The following is a 21,109-nucleotide window of genomic DNA, read 5'->3' as shown; positions in this document are numbered from 1 at the left end:
GGACACAGTACAGAGGTTCATCCCAAAGAAAAGAAAGGTTATCAGAGGGGGGATTAGGCAGCCATGGCTGACAAAGGAAGTTAGGGAATGCATCAAAGCAAAAGGGAAAGCCTATAATGTGGCAAAGAGTAGTGGGAAGTCAGAAGATTGGGAAGGCTACAAAAACAAACAGCGGATAACAAAGAGAGAAATAAGGAAAGAGAGGCTCAAGTATGAAGGTAGGCTAGCCAGTAACATTAGGAATGATAGTAAAAGTTTCTTTAAATACATTAAAAACAAACGGGAGGCAAAAGTTGACATTGGGCCGCTCCAAAATGACACTGGTAATCTAGTGATGGGAGACAAGGAAATAGCTGAGGAACTAAATAAGTACTTTGTGTCAGTCTTCACAGTAGAAGGCATGAGTAATATCCCAACAATTCAGGAGAGTCAGGGGGCAGAGTTGAATATGGTAGCCATCACAAAGGAGAAAGTGCTAGAGAAACTAAGAGCTCTAAAAATTGATAAATCTCCGGGCCCAGATGGGCTACATCCTAGAGTTCTAAAGGAGATAGCTGAAGAAATAGTGGAGGCATTAGTTATGATCTTTCAAAAGTCACTGGAGTCAGGGAAAGTCCCAGAGGATTGGAAAATCGCTGTTGTAACCCCTGTTCAAGAAGGGAACAAGAAAAAAGATGGAAAATTATAGGCCAATTAGCCTAACCTCGGTTGTTGGCAAGATTCTAGAATCCATCGTTAAGGATGTGATTTCTAAATTCTTGGCAGTGCAGGGTCGGATTAGGACAAGTCAGCATGGATTTAGTAAGGGGAGGTCGTGCCTGAAAAACCTGTTAGAGTTCTTTGAAGAGATAACAAATAGGTTAGACCAAGGAGAGCAAATGGATGTTATCTATCTTGACTTCCAAAAGGCCTTTGATAAGGTGCCTCGCGGGAGACTGCTGAGTAAAATAAGGGCCCATGGTATTCGAGGCAAGGTACTAACATGGATTGACGATTGGCTGTCAGGCAGAAGGCAGAGAGTTGGGATAAAAGGTTCTTTTTCGGAATGGCATCCGGTGACGAGTGGTGTCCCGCAGGGTTCAGTGTTGGGGCCACAGCTGTTCTCTTTATATATTAACGATCTAGATGACGGGACTGGGGGCATTCTGGTTAAGTTTGCCGATGATACAAAGATAGGTGGAGGGGCAGGTAGTATTGAGGAGGTGGGGAGGCTGCAGAAAGATTTAGACAGCTTAGGAGAGTGGTCCAAGAAATGGCTGATGAAATTCAACGTGGACAAGTGCGAGGGCTTGCACTTTGGAAAAAAGAATAGAGGCATGGAGTATTTTCTAAACGGTGACAAAATTCATAATGCTGAAGTGCAAAGGGACTTGGGAGTCCTAGTCCAGGATTCTCTAAAGGTAAACTTGCAGGTTGAGTCCGTAATTAAGAAAGCAAATACAATGTTGTCATTCATCTCAAGAGGCTTGGAATATAAAAGCAGGGATGTACTTCTGAAGCTTTATAAAGCATTAGTTAGGCCCCATTTAGAATACTGTGAGCAATTTTGGGCCCCACACCTCAGGAAGGACATACTGACACTGGAGCGGGTCCAGCAGAGATTCACACGGATGATCCCAGGAATGGTAGGCCTAACATACGATGAACGTCTGACGATACTGGGATTATATTCATTGGAGTTTAGGATGTTGAGTGGAGATCTAATAGAAATTTACAAGATAATGAATGGCTTAGATAGGGTGGACGTAGGGAAGTTGTTTCCATTAACAGGGGAGACTAGGACCCGGGGGCACAGCCTTAGAATAAAAGGGAGTCACTTTAGAACAGAGATGAGGAGAAATTTCTTCAGCCAGAGAATGGTGGGTCTGTGGAATTCATTGCCACAGAGGGCGGTGGAGGCCTGGATGTTGAGTGTCTTTAAGACAGAAGTGGATAAATTCTTGATTTCTCGAGGAATTAAGGGCTGTGGAGAGAGAGCGGGTAAATGGAGTTGAAATCAGCCATGATTGAATGGTGGAGTGCACTCGATGGGCTGAATGGCCTTACTTGCGCTCCTATGTCTTATGGTCTTATGGAGTGCACTTAGCCACGTGTTTCCCGGCACTTGGAGTGCCGAGAAACCTCATGCTATCGAATAGGACTCTGTTCCAATTTGGGTATATTCGAGGCCTGTGTGGGTAACTCCTCGATGAGGCTGCACTTAGCCCCCTTTCCTGCACTGAGGAGCTGCGCTTGGTGGACCTCCTCAGTGCAGGAGGAGATCAGGGCGATATTTTTATATCCAGCCCCAATCTTGCAACCACCTGAGAAGGACATCATGCATACCCATAAAGCATCAACTCACTTATATGAGTGTTCTCACGGTCCCCCTGCACTCATCTACGCCCACACAGGGCACCCTAGTGCCCAATCATTTTCACGGAACAATGCAAGCTTGGTACCTTGGCACTGCCAGCTGGTAATGCTACCTATGCACCTTGGCAATGCCAGGTTGGTGGCACTGTTAGGGTGCCAGGCTGCCAGTACCACCCTGCCCAGAGGGCAAGCACCTGGAAGCTTCCAATGAGCTGTTCCATCTGGTCCCCATCTGTAGAGATCATCACTGAATGACATTTGCCCGAGATCTCCAAGCGGTCTCGCTCTAATATGCAGATTTGCTAAAATGTGTTCCACCCACAATAGGCAGGATTCACATCTTGATATCTCGTGAGATGGTGATAGATCTCGCGAGGTGAGCAAGCGGTTACATCGCGGAAGATTGATCTCCTGGAATCTACTGGCCGTACCACACTGCCTTTCGGCAGACGCGGCTGGTAGATCGTGCCCCATATTATTGCAAATAGGGTAGTAGACGTGAACAGCTTAGAACATAGCACATATGGTAATCATATGGGTGGAGAATTCATTTTCAATGAACTGTGATGATTAGTCTTTGGTACAGAAAACAAAATACAACTGGAGAAATAATCAAGGATCATAGTGTGTAAATTATAGTGCTGTAGATTTATGAGAGAGAAATGCTTACCCAGAGAGTTTACAGATGTCAGCATGTATACTTGATTAGTTTTGTGGGAGAATCTTATTATTCACTACCTAGCTAGTTCATTCCTGCATGGGCAACACAAAAGAGAGGTAATAAGTATACTTTAGAACTATTTCAATGGGCTAGAAAAGGCAGGAAAATATGGTACAGTAACTATTTTTAGGTATAGATAGAGTAAAATACATAAGTGCATTCTGATTAACCATTTACAGAGTATTTTGTATTTCATTCTTCTAGATTTGGCAATACAAACACTGTTAATCTTTCTGTTCTTCCATCTGCAACATGTTTGCTACATAATCCATACTGTTCAGTTCATAGAAGATGGACTTCAGTGGGTGCTTTAGTATCGGGATCGCTGATGACATGCAATAGATTTGCCATTATTCAACCATTATGAAAGTTACAATTTGAGAAGCAGATTGGCACAGTCAGGTTTGTGGAAGAAACAACCCCCTTATGCATTCTATGGGCGGGATTCTCTGACCCCCCGCCAGGTGGGAGAATCGCCGGGGGTTGGCGTGAATCTGGCCCCCGCCGTCCACCCAATTCTCCCCCCCCCCAAAAAAAAGCAGCCCGGCTTGAGTCGCGCCGCCCGCCTCGGAGAATGGCGGAGTCCGGCGCGACTCAATGGGTGCCGGGGCCGCCCAAATTCTCCGGCCCACGATGGGCCGAAGTCCTGCCCGCCTGTAGCCGGTCCAGCCGGCGTAAATCAAAGTAGGTCCCTTACCGGCGGGACCTGGCGGTGCGAGCGGGCTCCGGGTTCCTGGGGGGTCACAGGGGGATATTGCCCCGGGAGGTGCCCCCACGGTGGCCTGGCCCGCGGTCGGGGCCCACCGATCTGCGGGTGGGCCTGTGCCGTGGGGGCACTCTATTCCTTCCGCATCGGCCATTGTGGTCCTCCGCGATGGCCGATGCAAGTGAATCCCTGTGTGCATGCGCGGGGATGACGCCAGCACGCGCTGGCGCTCCCGCGCATGCGCCGACTCCGTCGGTTGGGGTGGCGCCAGGCCCCTATCCCGTCGGCTGGTGGGGCGCCAACCACTCCGGGGCGGGCCTAGCCCCTGAAGGTACGAAGGATTCCGCACCTTTGGGACCGCCCGACGGCGGAGTGGTTCACGCCACTCCGTCCTGCCGGGACCCCCCGACTCGCCGGGTACGGGAGAATCCCGTCCCATAGCATTATTGGCAAGGTCAGTCAGCTGGAGATCACAGCTGGAGGGTGTCTCACCCGCTGAAATAATACTGTCCCACTGCAGTGAACAGCCCAGGGTGCAATAATGATCAGTATTGATGTGCTTCATAACATATGAGGCACAATCAACACGAAGGGAGTCCGAGGTTATGCAGCAGATCAATTGTCACTGCACATAGAGATGAGTCAGAACTGGTCCTTCAGCTGTGAGGTCACGGTCAGTCTCTTGGTAACAATTTTAGCAAGTGACAGGAGTAGTATCATAAAACATGTAATATCCCTACAGTTAGAGTAGAAAACTCTATTCCTAGCATGAACAATATATGCTGAGGTCTGTAGTTAAATAGACAGCTAGTGGAATCACAAGCAGATCTTCAAGGCGGCACGGTAGCACAGTGGTTAGCACTGTTGCTTCACAGCGCCAGGGTCCCAGGTTCGATTCTCACTTGGGTCACTGTTTGTGCGGGGTCTACACGTTCTCCCTGTGTCTGCGTGGGTTTCCTCCGGGTGCTCCTGTTTTCTCCCACAAATCCCGAAAGACGTGCTGTTAGGTAATTTGGACAATTCTGAATTCTCCCTCTGTGTACCTGAACAGGCGCCAGAGTGTGGCGACAAGGGGATTTTCACAGTAACTTCATGGCAGTGTTAATGTAAGCCTACTTGTGACAATAATAAAGATTATATTATTATTAGGAGAACTTTTATAAGTCTCACACCTACTACTTCCAAGGGGTATAAATTAGAAGTAGCAAGAATGCAAAGTATTCATACACAAAACACAAACAACATTATTGTGATGCATCACATTGACCATACTGCACACAAAACCTATTACACTAATAAATGTAAATGCTGAATGCTGTAACTATATTTAAATAAAGCAAGGAGGAAAGGACTTAAAAAAAATATTTTTCCAATTAAGGGGCAATTTAGCATGGCCAATCCACGTACCCTGCACATCTTTGGGTTGTGGGAGTGAGACCCACGCAGACACGGGGAGAATGTGCAAACTCCACACGGACAGTGACCCGGGGCTGGGATCGAACCCGGGTCTTCGGCGCCATGAGGCAGTCGTGCTAACCACTGCCGACTGGGAAAGGACTTTTTTTTCTTTTGTGCCACAACAAGTAAGTCAATTTTAGTTTGAATGTATTTACAAAGTTATGTTTTAAAGAAGGACATCCTGAAGATTTGAGTGGAGTCCTGTTGATGAGGATATTTGTACCTGCACCAATTTAGACAGTCTGTTATAATTTACTTCATACGCTTCCCAGAGCTTGCCTCTTTGACAAGAATGCTATTTCTCTCAACAGCAATAAGAAACAGGTAATATATTTTATTTATTCTTTCAATGTGCTTCAGTTCACAATATTGGATAGATGAGGACAGTCTATCATGCAATGTTGGTTAATCCAGATGTCTGCTTTATTATATTTCTGCCTGGAAAAGGTGCATCAGTTTGGTACCTTTCCCGTAATCAGTCAGATTCGGAGCAAATAAACCATGGGCGGAATTCTCTGTTGGCTGGCGCCGGAATCGGGAAATGTGATTGGGCGGAGAATCGGTTTTGATGCCGAAGTCGTGGCCAGTGCCGGTTTCACACCAAACCACAATTCTTTGGTGCCTCGACAGTGGCGCCAATGCCTTTCACTCCGCATGAACAAGGGGAAGAGCCATGGGGCCGGGTGACCCCATGGCACTGGGGCAATATCCAGGCACGGACCACCATTGCCGAAGCCTACAAGGCAGCTATCGTGCTGCACACCCCACTGATCACCCACCTTGGCCCCTGGTTCTGCAGAGTGCACCGGCCATATGGATGCTCTCATCCCAGCCCCCCAGCCCCCACTCTCCCAACCCAATAACCCCCACCCTGCACCCCAGCCCCCACCCTCTACAGCACCACCCCCCCCCCCCGCGGTCGCCACTCGCCAATGGGGCAGTGCACAGCCCATCTAAGGTTAAAGCCCACTGTAGCCCCTACAGGGGGATGCTGGACGGGGGGGCGTGGAGCATACCGCTGGAATGGGCAGCGGCAGCTGACGGTACCCCTGGCAGTAAGGATGGGTGGCAGGGCCAGAGGAAAAGAATGTGTTCTTGCATATGAATTTTTGTCACGTCTAGCAAGTGTAAATGAGCTACATTATGAGCTTGAGTGATTCTCTTAAATTGATTGTTCGTGCAGTTATTAGTACACTCAGGATTGTTCGGCTGTGCTGCTGCCCAATCCACAATGAGATAACATTATTCTGGTTCCAGAAAATAAGCGAAAACTAGTTTGTTGAATGCACACCATTATTGCTCTGATTTTAAAGGATAGATTAACGTGGCAGCATACAATATAATGTCCTGATTGATCAAGTTCCACAATGAGAGCAAGATTCATAAATGTTCCTTTAATAAGTCGTAGGTGGTTTGCCATTTGCCACAGACAGAACTCCCCAAACTTTAAAGTTCCACTGTTGTGCATATTAATATTTGAACACTTACCCCAGAATTTTCTTGGCATAATGAGAGTCTCAAAGCTGGGACCCAATACAGGTCCTGATCTCTCGCTGTAAACTTTTCTAACTATTTTCAAAAATTCAACCTATTAGAAGCATCCATATCTACAATGTGGCACTTCTTACTGTATATGTTGAGCACTAGGGTTGCCATCTTAGAAAAATACAACTGGTGGGTAAGGTGGTGTGAAATTGTTTCATCAACTGTTTGGAAAATGTTACAGATTAATCTAAATTTAGAACAGACATTAGCTTCTCTACGTTGTATAATTAGGCATTCTAATCTGATTACTGCTCAAAGATAATTATGTTAAAATGTACTCCTCTGTTCAATTATGACTGTTAGAATAAATTATATTTAAATTAAGTTTGCAAATCAGACAATGTAAGCTTATTTTCCAGTGAACTCAAAGCCTAATAACACATGACAGTTCAATATTGTTTATGAGTCCAAGGGCTCCACTTTCCTCTACTGTTAGTTAAATTCTTACTTGCATTGTTAATAAAGAATAGCCAAAAGACAGATTACTCTGCTGTTCGGACATGAGAATTATGAGAAATAATGAAACAACACTCAAAGCTTAAATTAATACTAATGGCTTGCCTAGGTTTGAACTATGCTCCCGGTCTTTTGCAAACAATTTTTATATCTTTCTTTCCAAAGTGTGCAGGATGCTTCATTTACAAGATTGTGCTGTCTTATCACAATCCACCTACTGCTACGATTGTCCAATGTCTAATTATATGTTTAAACTACTATATTGGAGACTACCTTGACATTGAACATCCTTTTAATCTTCCTTTAATAATTTTATCCAACATGGATGTTACAGATGTTCTCAAGAACCTTTTTCAGCAAACTCAACAGTCACACATATATAGAAATTGTTTCATAATGAAATCTTCAAATTACTGACTTCTTCCAAGTTGTTGCTTGGAGAATTGAAGACAGAGTTTACCCATTAAACATATAAGTTAAACATGTTTGCTTGTGAAGTTAAGGAGCTGGATGTTACATTTGGGAGTCCCGCCGGAGGTAAATTGCAAACGGATTATGATACCCCAGTGAGCGCAAAACAGCAAGCAATTCCATATCCTTGCCATGCAAATTTATGCACGGTGTGGAATACAAAGGATTCCTGAGGGAATCCCAATAATGGGTCGCCATTTTGAGCGGCTGCTTGTTAGAGAGGTCCCGCAGCCGGCCATCCCCTCCCCCCCCACCACAAAGCAGCCCTGAACCGTCTCTCCGCCCCCACCTTACAGCCCCCACCGCCGGATTGCATGGGTGCCCTACCCTCAACTACAGGGGTGATCTGCTCCGCCTCTCCCAGGGACCCCTCTAAAAGGAAGACCCCCCCATAGGGGCCCCTGTCATAGGGAGACACCCCACAGGGAGCCCCCCTATAATAGGGAACACCCCCCCCCCCCACAGGGACATTTGTAATAGGAAAATCCCCTCTAGGGGCTCTTGTAATAGGGAGACCACCCAAGAGGGATCCTTGTAATAGGGGTACCTCCCTACAGAGACCCCCTGCCTGAAGGAAGTCTTTAAAAATACACTGTTGTCAGGTGTTTGCAAGCAGTATAAATGAAAACATTGGGCACGATTCATCTAATTGGGAATAAAGTCCCATAGCGAGCGCAATTAGCTGTGTGTTTCCTGGCGCTCGCATCGCCGAGAAACACATGGCAAACACATGCAATATGGGAGGCTCCAGCCCCTCTCCCAATAGCCACACTGGGCAAGGCCCCCCCCCCCCCCGACCACACAAGACATGTCAGCTTGGCAGTGCCACGTGGGCAGTGCCAGTCTGGCACCCAATTACTGTCAGCATGCCAGACTGGTACTGCTAGGGTGCCCAGGAGCCACCACCCTGCCCAATGGGCATGCAACTGGGGGCCTCCAATCCCCTGGGAGACTCCCACAAGTGCCATTCCATCTATCCCCATTTGTGGGGACAAGGTGTTTTTTTTCAAAAAATATACTTTATTCATAAAATCTGTAATAAACATTCAGAACATTTCGAATTGTCTTGACAATACATTTCCATTGGAGTTACACATTCCTTTGATTTTCTTCCATTCAATTGGGATGACATTACCCACATATCCCTCTTTACGTTACAATTCTTTCTTAAATATTTACATCGTCATGTTTCTTTTATACATTGGAGTGTTAATGACCCAGACCGAGGGGGGTTTACACTGTTACCCGCCCCTCGGTGTACATTTTCTGGTAAGACCTTACACAGTGGTCTTTCCCCATTGCGCCTTGGCGGCAGCTGCCCCAAGCTTGAGTGCGTCCCTCAGCACATAGTCCTGGACCTTGGAATGTGCCAGCCTGCAATACTCGGTCGAGGATAGTTCTTTGCACTGGAAGATCAGCAAGTTTCGGGCAGACCAAAGAGCGTCTTTCACCTTCAAGCAGCAGTTGATGTTTGTTTCGGTGTGTGTCCCTGGAAACAGTCTGTAGAGCACAGAGTCCTGTGTCACAGAGCTGCCCGGGATGAACCTTGACAAATACCACTGCATCCAGACCTTCTTTGCAAAGGCACATTCCACAAGGAGGTGGGTGACCGTCTCATTTCCCCCATAGCCACTCCGAGGGCAGCGTGCAACGGCGCTGAACCTTCGGGTGTACATGAAGAGTCTGACGGAGAGGGCCCTTCTCACCACCAGCCAAGCTAGGTCTTGGTGCTTGTTTGTAAGTTCTGGTGATGAGGCGTTCTGCCAGATGACTCTGACAGTCTGCTCAGGGAACCGTCCAACGTCCTCCACAGTCTCCTTTTCCCTGAGGGCCTCGAGGACCTTACGTGCTGACCACTGCTTCATTGCCTTGTGGTCAAAGGTGTTTTTCTTCAAAAACTTTTCCACGAGGGACAGGTGGTATGGCACGGTCCAACTACTTGGAGTGTTCCGCAGCAATGAGGCCAGGCCCATCCTTCGTAACACCGGGGACAGGTAGAACCTCAGTATGTAGTGACACTTAGTGTTTGCATACCGGGGGTCCACGCACAGCTTGATGCAGCTGCACACAAAGGTGGCCATCAGGATGAGGGAGACGTTGGGTACATTCCTCCCTCCTTTATTCAGAGGTTTGTACATGGTGTCCCTTCGGACATGGTCCATCTTTGATCTCCAGATGAATTTGAAGATGGCCCGTGTGACTGCTGCGGCATAGGGTCGGGTAATGGGCCAGACCTGCGCTACGTGCAGTAACACCAAGAGTGCCTTACACCTGATGACCAGGGTTTTGCCCACAATGGAGAGGGAGCGTTGCTCCCACCAGCCCAGTTTCTATCTTACCTTGGCAATGCGCTCCTCCCAGTTTTTGGTGCACGCCCAGCCGCTCCGAACCATATCCCCAGCATCTTCACGTAATCTGACCTGACAGTGAAGGAGACAAAGGACCCGTCAGCCCAGTTCCCAAAGAACATGGCCTCGCTCTTGCCGCGGTTTACCTTGGATCCCGAGGCCAGTTCAAACTGGTCGCAGGCATTCAACAGCCTGCGTACAGACGCAGGATCCGAGTAGAAGATGGCGACGTCGTCCATGTACAAGCACTCACCTCAGGTCTCCAAGACAAAGGGGATGAATTCCAAAGCCATGGGTATCTCAGGAATCTGCACATTAGAGTGAGACTAGCTGTCTCGCTCTAATATGCAGATTTGCTAAAAATTGATCCACCCACAATGGGTGAGACATCACATCATCTCCCTGGATAGCTTTGGATCTCACGAGGTGCTGCGAGCCAGGAACATCTCGGAAGCGAGGTATACTGCACCACAGCGAGCTGCTTTATGGGCACAGTGTGGCCGTTGTATCCAGTGTGTTATGCTAGCCATGTTATTGATTACTAGAGATAATGAGATGCAGCCTGTGTTGCTCTAGAAAGCTGGGGCAGAGATAACAGAAGCTCTGTCAATGACCTTTCATCCTCATTGGATATGGGTCAGAGAATTGTAAATGTCACACCCTAATCAAAAAGGAGAGTGGGATCAGCCTAGGAGATACAGGCTAATCAGTCTAACATCAGCTCTGGGAAAATGACCAAGAAAAGAAACACTTTCACATGGGTTAATAAAAGACAGACAGCACAGATTTGTTAACAGTGAATCATTCCTGACTAACTTGATTGAGTTATTTAATCAAATAATAGAGGATTGATGAAGGTAGCATGGTTGATGTTTTATGCATTTTCAAAAGGCATTTGATAAAAAATAAGTTGAAAAATAGAAGCAGTGGTCTTAAAGAACTAATGGAAAAAGGGTTCATAATTGGTTAAAGAATAGGAGGCAAGTAGCAGTGCATTAACAGATGTTTTTTTCTGACTGGAAAGGAGTATGCAGTCGGTATGGTAAATGCACCTAACTTGTTTATAGGAAATACAATTTTGAAGTTTGCAGACAATATAAAACTTGGCACGGTAGTAGATACTGAACAAGATAATGACAGATTTCAGGAGGACATAGACTGTGAAATGGAGAGATACATGGCAAATGCAATTTAAAAAGAAATACATTTGAAGTACTAGATTCATTGTTTTCCCAATTAAGACACAATTTAACGTGGCCAATCCACCTGTCCTGCACATCTTTGGGCTATGGGAATGAGACCCACACAGACACAGGAGAATGTGCAAACTCCTCACGGACAGTGACCCAGGTGCTCTGACGCAGCAGTGCTAACCACTGAGCCACCCTATGGCAAATGCAATTTTTTGCAGACAAGTGTGAAATAATTTGTAAAAAGCAACAGTAAAGACAGTGCAGCCTAAATGGTACTGTTTTGAGGGAGGAGTGCAAGAACAAAGGGCCAGGGCTGCCTATTAACAAACCTTTGAACAGCGCAAATTGATTAGGTGGTTGATAAAGCACATGTGATCCTTAGCTTTGTAAATAGGACATTGAATACATGGACGTCATGCTAAATCTTTACAAATCTCTGGTTAAGTCTCAACTATAGTATTGTGTACAATTCTAGGCACCAGGGGCGTCATTCTCCGACCCCCCGCCTGGTCAGAGAATGGCCGTTGGCCGCCGTGAATCCTGCCCCCGCCAAAGTCTCCGCTCCCGGAGATTGGGCGGGGGCGGGAATCCGGCCGCGCCGGTTGGCGGGACCCCCCGCTGGATTCTCCGGCCCGAATGGGCCGAAGTCCCGCCCAGGAATTGCCTGTCCCGCCGACGTAAATCAAACCTGGTATTTACCGGCGGGACCAGGCGGCGTGGGCGTGCTCCGGGGTCCTGGGGGGGAGCGCGGGGCGATCTGACCTCGGGGGGTGCCCCCACGGTGGCCTGGTCCGCGATCGGGGCCCACCGATCCGCGGGCGGGCCTGTGCCGCGGGGGCACTCTTTCCCTTCCGCCTCCGCCACGGCCTCCACCATGGCGGAGGCGGAAAAGACTCTCCCCACTGCGCATGCGCGGGAAACTGACAGCGGCCGCTGACGCTCCCGCGCATGCGCTGGGAAACTGACAGCGGCCGCGGACGCTCCCGCGCATGCGCCGCATTTCCGCGCCAGCTGGCGGGGAAACAAACGCCATTTCCGCCAGCTGGCGGGGCGGAAATCCCTCCGGCGTCGGCCTAGCCCCTCAATGTTGGGGCTAGGCCGCCAAAGATGCGGAGCCTTCCGCACCTTTGGGCCGGCGCGATGCCCGTCTGATTGGCGCCGGCTTTGGCGCCAGTCGGCGGGCATCCCGCCGTTGGGGGAGAATTTCGCCCCAGATTTCAGGATTGGTTTAGGAAGACCCTAGACTAGAGAGTGTCCAGAAGACCTTTCCCAGGATAATACTAGGAATGAGTGTGTTCAGCTGTGTGGCGAGATTGGAGAATCTGAAATTGTTTCCTTAAAACAAAAGAGGTTAAGGGCGATCTGGAGACATTTGAAATTAGGAAGGGCTTTTAGACAGAGCCAGTCGGGAGAAACTACTTCCTCTGGTAAGTGGCTCATTATCAGAGGTGACAGATTTAAAATTATTAAAAATTTTACTATTTTAACAAATGAGGAGAAGTTTCTTTACAATGATTATTAAGATCTGAAGTGCGTTACTTGGGCCGATTCTGCGGCTAAGTGCCGACGCTGGCAAGGGAACTGTGGCCTTTTACAAAGCCAAAATGGCACCGAACCCACATCGATTCCGGGCCAGGAGAGGGGCCAGCTAGCAGTGGTGCTGGGCAGAACTCCCGCGCCAAAAAAGGCTGGAGAATGGCCGGGTGCGTGGCCGGGCATGCGCACGGCGATGACCTGCAACGGTTGCGCCGTACAACATGGCACTGGCCGCACGCGGACCCGACCTGCCTGATAGTACCCCCCCCCGAAACCCTCCTTGCCACCCGCGGACCACCCCCCACCAGTCCCTCCAGCCTTCGCCAAAGCACCTACCCCCCGGCCAGCGGCACAGCTCCCGCCCGGACTGGACACAGTCCACAGCCACCAGGCGAGGTTCCCGAAAACTGAGAGCACACGTGTCCTGCGCCGTCGGGAAGTTGGCCCATCGGGGCAGAGCATCGGGGGAGTGCCTTCCGGTGACATCCTGAGGCCGTCCCAAAGGTGTGCGGCGTACTCACCGATGATGCCTTTTTTGGAGGTGGCGGTGCATCCGAAAACAGGCGCCGCCCCCGATTTTGGCACCAAAAATTAGATTTTGACATCGGTAAATCCCACCCTATGGTTTTAAGTTGTTGAACTCAATGTTAAGACTGGAAGGCTGTAGAGTGGCTAATTGAAAGATGAGGAGCTATTCCTCGAGTTCATGTTGAACTTTATTGGACAACTGAAGTAGGCCGAGAATAGAAAGGTCAGTGTAAGAGCAAGGTAGAGAATTAGAATGGCAAGTGACTGGAAATTCAGGGTCATGCTTGTGAAGTAAACAGAGCGCTCTGCAAAGTGGGCACCCATTCCATGTTTGATCTCCCCAATGTAGAGCAGACTATATTGCAAACAGTAAATGTCGTGAAAGAAGTACGTGTAACCACTGTTTCACTTGGAAGGAGTGTTTAGAGCATTGGATAGTGAAAAGAGAGGAGTTAAAAGGGCAAGTATTGCATCTCATGTGATTGCATGGGAAGGTGCTGTGAGAAGAGGAGGGTGTTGTTTGGGGGGGGATGTGCTTGTGGAAATCATTCCCTCTTCTATAAGGTAATGCTAATGACCACAAGCCCATTCCTGACCCACCTTCTCCAATCTGTCATCTCCTCCAGCCTCTATACATGCTTAACTTGAATATTTCACTTGGACTTCGACTCCGTGGCCAACATCTTGGGTGATTTTCACAGAATCTCTACATTGCAGAAAGAGGCCGAGTCTGCACCGGCCCTTACTCCAATGCTGCACCCTTCCTATCCCCGCTCCTATCCCTGTAACTCCACCTAACATTTGGGCAATATTAGCATGGCCAATTCACCTAACCTGTGCGTCTTTGGACTGTGGGAGGAAACCGGAGCACCTGGAGGAAATCCACACAGATACGGGAAGAATGTGCAAACTCCACACAGACAGTTACCCGAGGTCGGAATCGAACCCAGGTCCTGGCGCTGTGAGGCAGCAGTGCTAACTACTGTGCCACCCCAATGTTGGCAATGTATCCTTCTAACAAGAAAGAAAAAGTAGGCAAGGTTTCTTGGAAAAAAAACAGCATGGTTGAGCCTTATATCTCTTGGCAACCTTAAATCTCATGGTCATTTGATGATTGTTCCATGATCTTTATGCTCTAGACATTGCTGATGCTGGACAAATGGTTGTGGTGGAAGAGGAGGTAATAAAAACAAGGTACATTAGAGTAACTATATTATTGATGAAATAATGCATTTATTCATGAAATAGAGAAACAAAATAAGGGCAAATGGGAAATCATGTTTGAAATATTACATGCTGAACAATAAACACATTGCGTGTCCTTCATTTGTTCCAGCAGATTTTTTGTTAATTCTGCTTCACCCGTTGTTCCTCTGTCTGCTCTTCTGAAAGTAAATCCGAAATCAAACACTCAGGAACTAATTAAATTCCATTGCTTGGGGTCAACCTGTTTTCACCATGAAGTAAATTCTGGGTTCAGAATCTATTATTCTGTCTCTGCTCTTAAAGGAGTAGATGAAAGATCCTTGGGTCTGATTAAATAATGATCTAGAGCAATCAAAAAGGTCACACTTCCTCTCTTAAATGATGGATATATTTATTAAAGAAGCAAGCCAGACTTGTAGAAAAGTGTTTTCTGTCTCAAACACCATGGGGCTGGATGCTTCACCCTGCTGCACCACATTTCAGGTTCACCCTGTCGGCGGTATGCTCCGTTACGCCGGCCGGTCAATAGAATTTCCCATTGTGGGGCAGTCCCACGCCGTCGGCAAACCCCAGAGCTGCCGGCAAAATGGAGCATCCCGCCATCGGAGAATCCAGCCGCATATCAAGATAAAAAGCACAACAGAATATTTGCATTTTTCCTCATCTGTAGTATTTTGTCAGCAGATCATTATTAAGGGCTTAGTTGGTAATATGTGTCCTGCACAAAATGCAACTGAGCCATATAGACCTAGAAAAGCGCAGATATTGGATGAATTCCTGTTGTGAAAGTGATTAATCTTGATATTGAGGCAGTGCATGGCTGAGCATGGTATCTCGGAGCCTCAGTAAAATTACCGTCAATGGTGTTCAGGGAGAAAATCCACAGTGATTGGAGTCAAACATAGCAGAAAGGAAAAGAGTTGTGGTAGATGGAGGTCATCTCAGACCAAGGACATTGCAGAAGTTCTTCAGGGCAGTGTCCTGTGTTCAACTGCTTCACCAATTACTCTCCCTCCACCATAAGGTCAGATGTGGGGATGTTGGCTAATGATTACGCAGCAATTAGTTCCCTTTGCAATACTTCTCATACTGAAGCAGTCCGTGTGCCCATGCTGAAAACCCTGGACAAATCCAGGTCAAAGTGTGTGCATCTGGCTCATTCCCAATCTCAGGGTGTTCACCCACTTACCCCTACCCACTGTGTGAGTGGTTATGAATCTCTGCTGGTGTATGGGGTTGAGGGCGTATTAGAATCCTGAGACTGGGAGTGAGCCACATGCAGAGGGCACGATATTGCAGATCCGTTGGCTGTGGGCACAAACCCCATAATGGTCGCAAAATTATGTGAGAGGCCAAACCCAGGATTTGTACCAGTGATATGTTGGAATGTGCCTTCCTGATTCGCCCTGATGAAGTGAGCAGGTCCATGCCCAGGAAGGGCGAGAACCTGATATTAATGCATTTAAATCCATTTTAATATCATTAGCGAGTTCAAAGTCAGATGTTCTGGACCGGTGTTTTTCAAACTTCTTTTCCTGGGACCCACTTTTGCCAACTGGCTGACCTTTGGGACACACATCACTTCGCTTACCTTTAATGCATTAGACCCTAATGAGTCACTGGGTGCTAACTTGAAAAAAAATACACAAGATTGTATTTCCCTCAAGACATTTTTACAATTTTAAAATCATAAATTGGACTCTGCAGAAACATTTTTTCTCCCTGTGAAGGGACCACCATTCCCCAATCAGAAGTAAAATGTTGAAAATCTCCAGCTCCCAATTTCAGTCAAAAGTATGAGGAGCATATGTTGGTTTTATAGAAACAGTAAATTGATAAGGCAATGCATTTCTTGCACACTTGCCCAGCTGGGCAATGACTGACCGACAGGAAAGGACAAGCAGCAGCTTACAATGACAAACGAGACTTCACATAATAAAACATTCCGATTTAAAAATTGATAAAATACATGTAAGCACTATGAATGATCTCCGGTCGCAGGATATTCAGATTCTGGTTCCTTACCACTGTGAGATGATTGTGACAGTGCTGCATGCAGTTGTTAGAATTTTAGAATAGAATTCCTACAGTTCAGAATGAGGCCATTCAGTCCATCAAGTCTGTATTGACCCTCTGAAAGAACACTGTACCCAGGCCTACTCCCTCGCCCTATCCCCTAATGCCACCTAACCCGCAGGCATGGGGATGAAGTGCAAACTCCACACAGTCACCCAAGACCGGAATTGAACCCGACTCCCTGGTGCTGTGAGGCCACTGTGCCATCGTGCTTCCCAATGTGTTGTTCCAATATCTTGTATAACCAGAAAAACATCCAACCACACAGATGTCATACAAAACAGCCACCTGAATGAAATGAATCAGTGCTGGTACCATTATTCTTTCTGTGCTCTGGTCAGGGATTTTCAAAGAATGGAGCTGGTGCATGTTTGCATGACTCTGTGTGTTGGATCTCTTTATTTCTTGACTTTGAAATATCACAGATAACCACCGAAGAATATCTGCCACCTGAAAATGAGACTGGAGAGGAGGTTTATTCACTTTCCCATCACCTGGATTTATTCCACACGACGACAAGTCTGATCCAAGCAGGATTATCTCAATGGGGCATTGGCTGTCTGAATGAAATGGATGATTTAACTCAAACATGAGCAATTTTAATGCAACTATTGGCAATGCGAGCAACTCTCCCACCTGCTTCTTTCTGATAAGCAACAGCCGCACCTTCAAAAACATTATTGCTGCGCACTCCTGTACCATTCAACGCGGCTTTGCTGAGAATTACTGTAAAGTACATCTGCTTCCCTCTGTAGGCCGCATTCCCCATTCTTTAGCTCTCATGTACAACTAGTTGCCACATCAGCCTCGCTCCTGATTTATTCTCTAATATCTTGCCTAATCTTCAAATTACATTCTCTGTTCTTTGTCTGCCCTCTTTCATTCTGGTCCTGGCCATTCACATTTTTTTGCGACCCTGCACTCTGCGATCGTTCTGACACCCGCCCACGACCCACCTGTGGGTTGCGACCCCCACTCAAAAACCCTGTTCTGGACTCACAGAATTTTCCTGTGAGGATACGAGTGTGAATTTCTATTGCTCTTTAAAAATGTGGAGCATGTGCTATGGACTCCGAGAGGAAGGAAGGAGGTTAAATCACTCTCCACCATGTACCACAGTGAACAAGGGTAAAGTTACCGCTGGATAGCTTTGGAGGGGGGGGGGGAGGGGATTCAAGGGCCCAGGTGTTTGTGGGAATCGATCTATGGGTGAGGGGGACAAATTGGGGATCACCCCTGGGCTGGGGATTGCAGTTAATCTGTCTTGCTTGTAAGCCTGCTGTGTGTTTTATATTCACTTCACAGCCCTGAGCAATTCTGCATCCTGTCTGTTTTAAAAGCAGTTTACAGCCCAGAGTGAGTGAAAGGCTTTTTCTTTAAAGGGCACTTCAAAAACCAGAGTGAATAAAAAGGTTATTTGTTTACACAGCTATTGACTGCCCTCAGAGATTATACATCAAAGCTTTTTTCTGAAAATCTTTTCACTGCCAGTAATGAATCTTCAGCTTGACTGCCAAAGAAGTGAGAATGAATTCACGGATAGCAGTAGCCAATGACCTGGGAGTCTGGGCCGACTCAGGGAGTGGGGCTCATGAAGTGGGGGGTGGGGGGGATGGGGGCGAGTGATAAGACTGAAAGTCGCTGTCTTGATGTGACCCTGAGAGAGAAGGCAGGAAAGTTAAGATAAGGCTGGGGGGAGGGGGTATTGGCACTCTGCACAATAAATCAGAGATAATGCAATGACTTCCCAAGAGTGTTAAGTGTGAAAACATTACAGCAATTAGAAATCGGGATGATTAAGCCTGAGTATTATCTGCACCTATTAGTATACAGTAAGAAGTCTTACAACACCAGGTTAAAGTCCAACAGATTTGTTTCTAATCACTAGCTTTCGGAGCACTGCTCCTTCCTCAGGTGAATGAAGAGGTGGGTTCCAGAAACACATATATAGACAAAGTCAAATATGCAAGACGATACTTTGAATACGAGTCTTTGCTGGTAATTAAGTCTTTACATGTCCAAACAGAGAGACCGTTTGGACCTGTAAAGACTTTACCTCTAACAATCCTGAGTCTTGCTCGTCCAACCAATTGGCCATCATCATTTGACCCTTAGCAAGGTCAGCTGCCCACAGATTCACAGTTAACGCGAGGAATTAAAACCTTAAGGGCTGGATTCTCTGATTGCCGACGGCAAAATCGCATTCAGCAATTGGCCGGAGAATCCGTTTCGACGTAAAAACGGATTCTCCGGCCATTTTTCGGATGCTCCGCCCCCTCAAAAACAGCATACTCGCTGAGTACGCCGTATGCCATTGGGACGGCCTCAGGACATCACCTGAGGCCCTCCCCGATGCTCCACCCTCGATGGCCTGACTTCCCGACGGCGTCGGTCGCGTGTCCTCTCAGTTTTCAGGGACCTCGCGTGGCAGCTGCGGGCTGTGTCCACAGCCGCCACAGTCGGGGGGGGAGGGATTAGCCGTTTGGCTGGTAGGGGGGGCTTCGGCGTGGTCTGGGGGGACAGGTGGGGGGAAGACCGGGGATGACGAGGTGGGTTACGGGGGGGGGGGGGGGGGGGCCCTCATCTGGCAGACCAGGTTCACACGCAGCCGTCCCCATGTCGTACGGAGCGGCTGCTGCGCGTCCGCAGTGCACATGCGCGCCACGGACCCGGCCATTCTCCGTCTCTATCTGCAGGTGAAGCCGGGGGCTTTACATGGCGTGGCTGCTAGCCCCTCACCACCGGGCGAAGCATCAGTGAGGGGGCATCGCCGGCTTTTTGGTCGTAAGGCCAGATGCTTCCTCCAAACATAGCCGCAAAATCAGATGAATCCAGCCCCAAGTATAAAGGGATGAAAGTTGGGTGCAGGACATTGGGAGGGATAGCTTATTCAGCCTGGCAGCCATGACCAACTGAATGTCCTTGGAGATCCAACAGCCCTCAAGGTTCGCAAGAACATTCATTTGCCCCAACACATGATGAACTCTAGTGCTGCTGTTATTAAGGGTGGAAGCAACCAGACGCGAATCCATAGGTGACTCTGATGGACGAGGGCAGTTATCATGGCCAGTAAAGCAATGAAGTGTGATGGACAGCAGAGAGGTGAGGTAGCATTGGCCACCAGAGGCGGTGTAGGATAGTCAGCTTCATGGACCAGGAGGACGAGGGCTGTTGGGAGGGTGTGAGCGTCGTGGGATGGATCACCTAGCTGATTACCTCCCTCTCTTTTGTGCTGCTTACTCTGATAAGGATAAGTGAGTGGAGGAAGAGCTTGAGGAGGATCCTGAGGAAGGAGGCCAGATGGCAACCACGATGCATCAGGCTAGGAGGACCAGGGGTGCCATCATAGTCTCCAGGTTCACGCATTAGGAGGTTTGGTGTCCGGCAGCTCCACAACCCTCCCGCAACAAAACCATTACGTTTGCCAAGGATGCACATCATATATGGAGGCAGCCTACTGCTCTCCGCTCCCTGTGGTCTGGATCCTCAGGAGGGCCTGGTCCTGAAGGGACCCGGCCGAATTTCAACTGTCACTGGTTCTGCCGCGTCACACTGTTCTGTCTGCAGCCCCTGAGATTCGTTGGTAGGAAGGGAAGATTCAGAAGGGCTGGGGACTGTCAAGGTCTCTTTGTTGGAAGGCCCCGGGATGTGGCCCAGCACTTTCTTCTCCATTGGGGTGCTCATAGGCCCCTGGGCTACTCCATGGATTGGAGAGGCAGCTGGAGTGAGCTGTAGAAGCCTCTGCATCACCTGGCACTGCCAGTCCTGGAAGCTTGACATTGTTTGCATCATGGCATTGAAGCCCTTAGCGATGGCCCTCTGTTACTGCTGCATGCTCTCAAGGCCCTCAGCGATGGTTCTCAGACATTGATCCATGTCTTAAACTCAATCATCTTGGCTCTGACGTACTGCCCCAGACTCTCCATTGCAGTCGCCACACCTGCAGTGATGACCTGGGTGCCACACAATGCCGGCAACATCTCTTGCAACTGAAGGCTTTGGGACTCGTCTAATTGAGCTTTCAATTGTAGGAATGACACTGATAGCCCTTCTTGCATTTCCCAACTCTTCCTTTGCATCTCCAGTAGCTCTGGAATTAAATTGCCCAGAGGCAAGGCATTTCGCTGGGAGACAGCTGTGTCCTGGGATCAAACAAACCTCCGACTGCCCGATCCCTGGAACTTTCCTGTCTCCACCTAATGTGCATCAGCATCTGTGTGGTGCTCACCAGATAGTGACCCAGGTACCTATCTTCTCAGTCCACCCAGCAAGGTGCTTATCCCTGTGAAAGTGGATGGTGCGTTTGATAGCCGTGACGGCTTTTTGGTGTCCTCCTTGGATATCTCCTCCGAGGTGCTGTCCAGCGCTGCAAGAGGGTGCTCTGCCTTTGAATGATCCGGCCTCATCGGATGGTGATCCTGCATGGTTTCAGTAAATGGGAAGGACAAGGGTGTGTGCAGTTAACAAGTCACTTGGAATAAGTCATCTGGATGCAGATTCAGTGGATCCT

The 21,109-nt window shown here is 48.2% G+C and overlaps 1 long non-coding RNA gene across 2 annotated transcripts in view; it reads right to left on the bottom strand.

Annotated features, from left to right (window-relative positions):
• LOC140409550 (uncharacterized) overlaps nucleotides 1-21,109 on the bottom strand; it is a 203,908-nt gene that overhangs the window by 17,214 nt on the left and 165,585 nt on the right. For both annotated transcript variants that reach the window (XR_011940389.1, XR_011940390.1), the window contains one exon: nucleotides 3,026-3,108. This is a non-coding gene — a long non-coding RNA (uncharacterized lncRNA). The remainder of the gene's footprint in view (nucleotides 1-3,025; nucleotides 3,109-21,109) is intronic.

This window comes from Scyliorhinus torazame, chromosome 3 (genome assembly GCF_047496885.1).
Source record: "Scyliorhinus torazame isolate Kashiwa2021f chromosome 3, sScyTor2.1, whole genome shotgun sequence".
Classification (NCBI taxonomy): Eukaryota; Metazoa; Chordata; class Chondrichthyes; order Carcharhiniformes; family Scyliorhinidae; genus Scyliorhinus; species Scyliorhinus torazame.
This window is presented reverse-complemented; position numbering and strand designations above follow the sequence as displayed.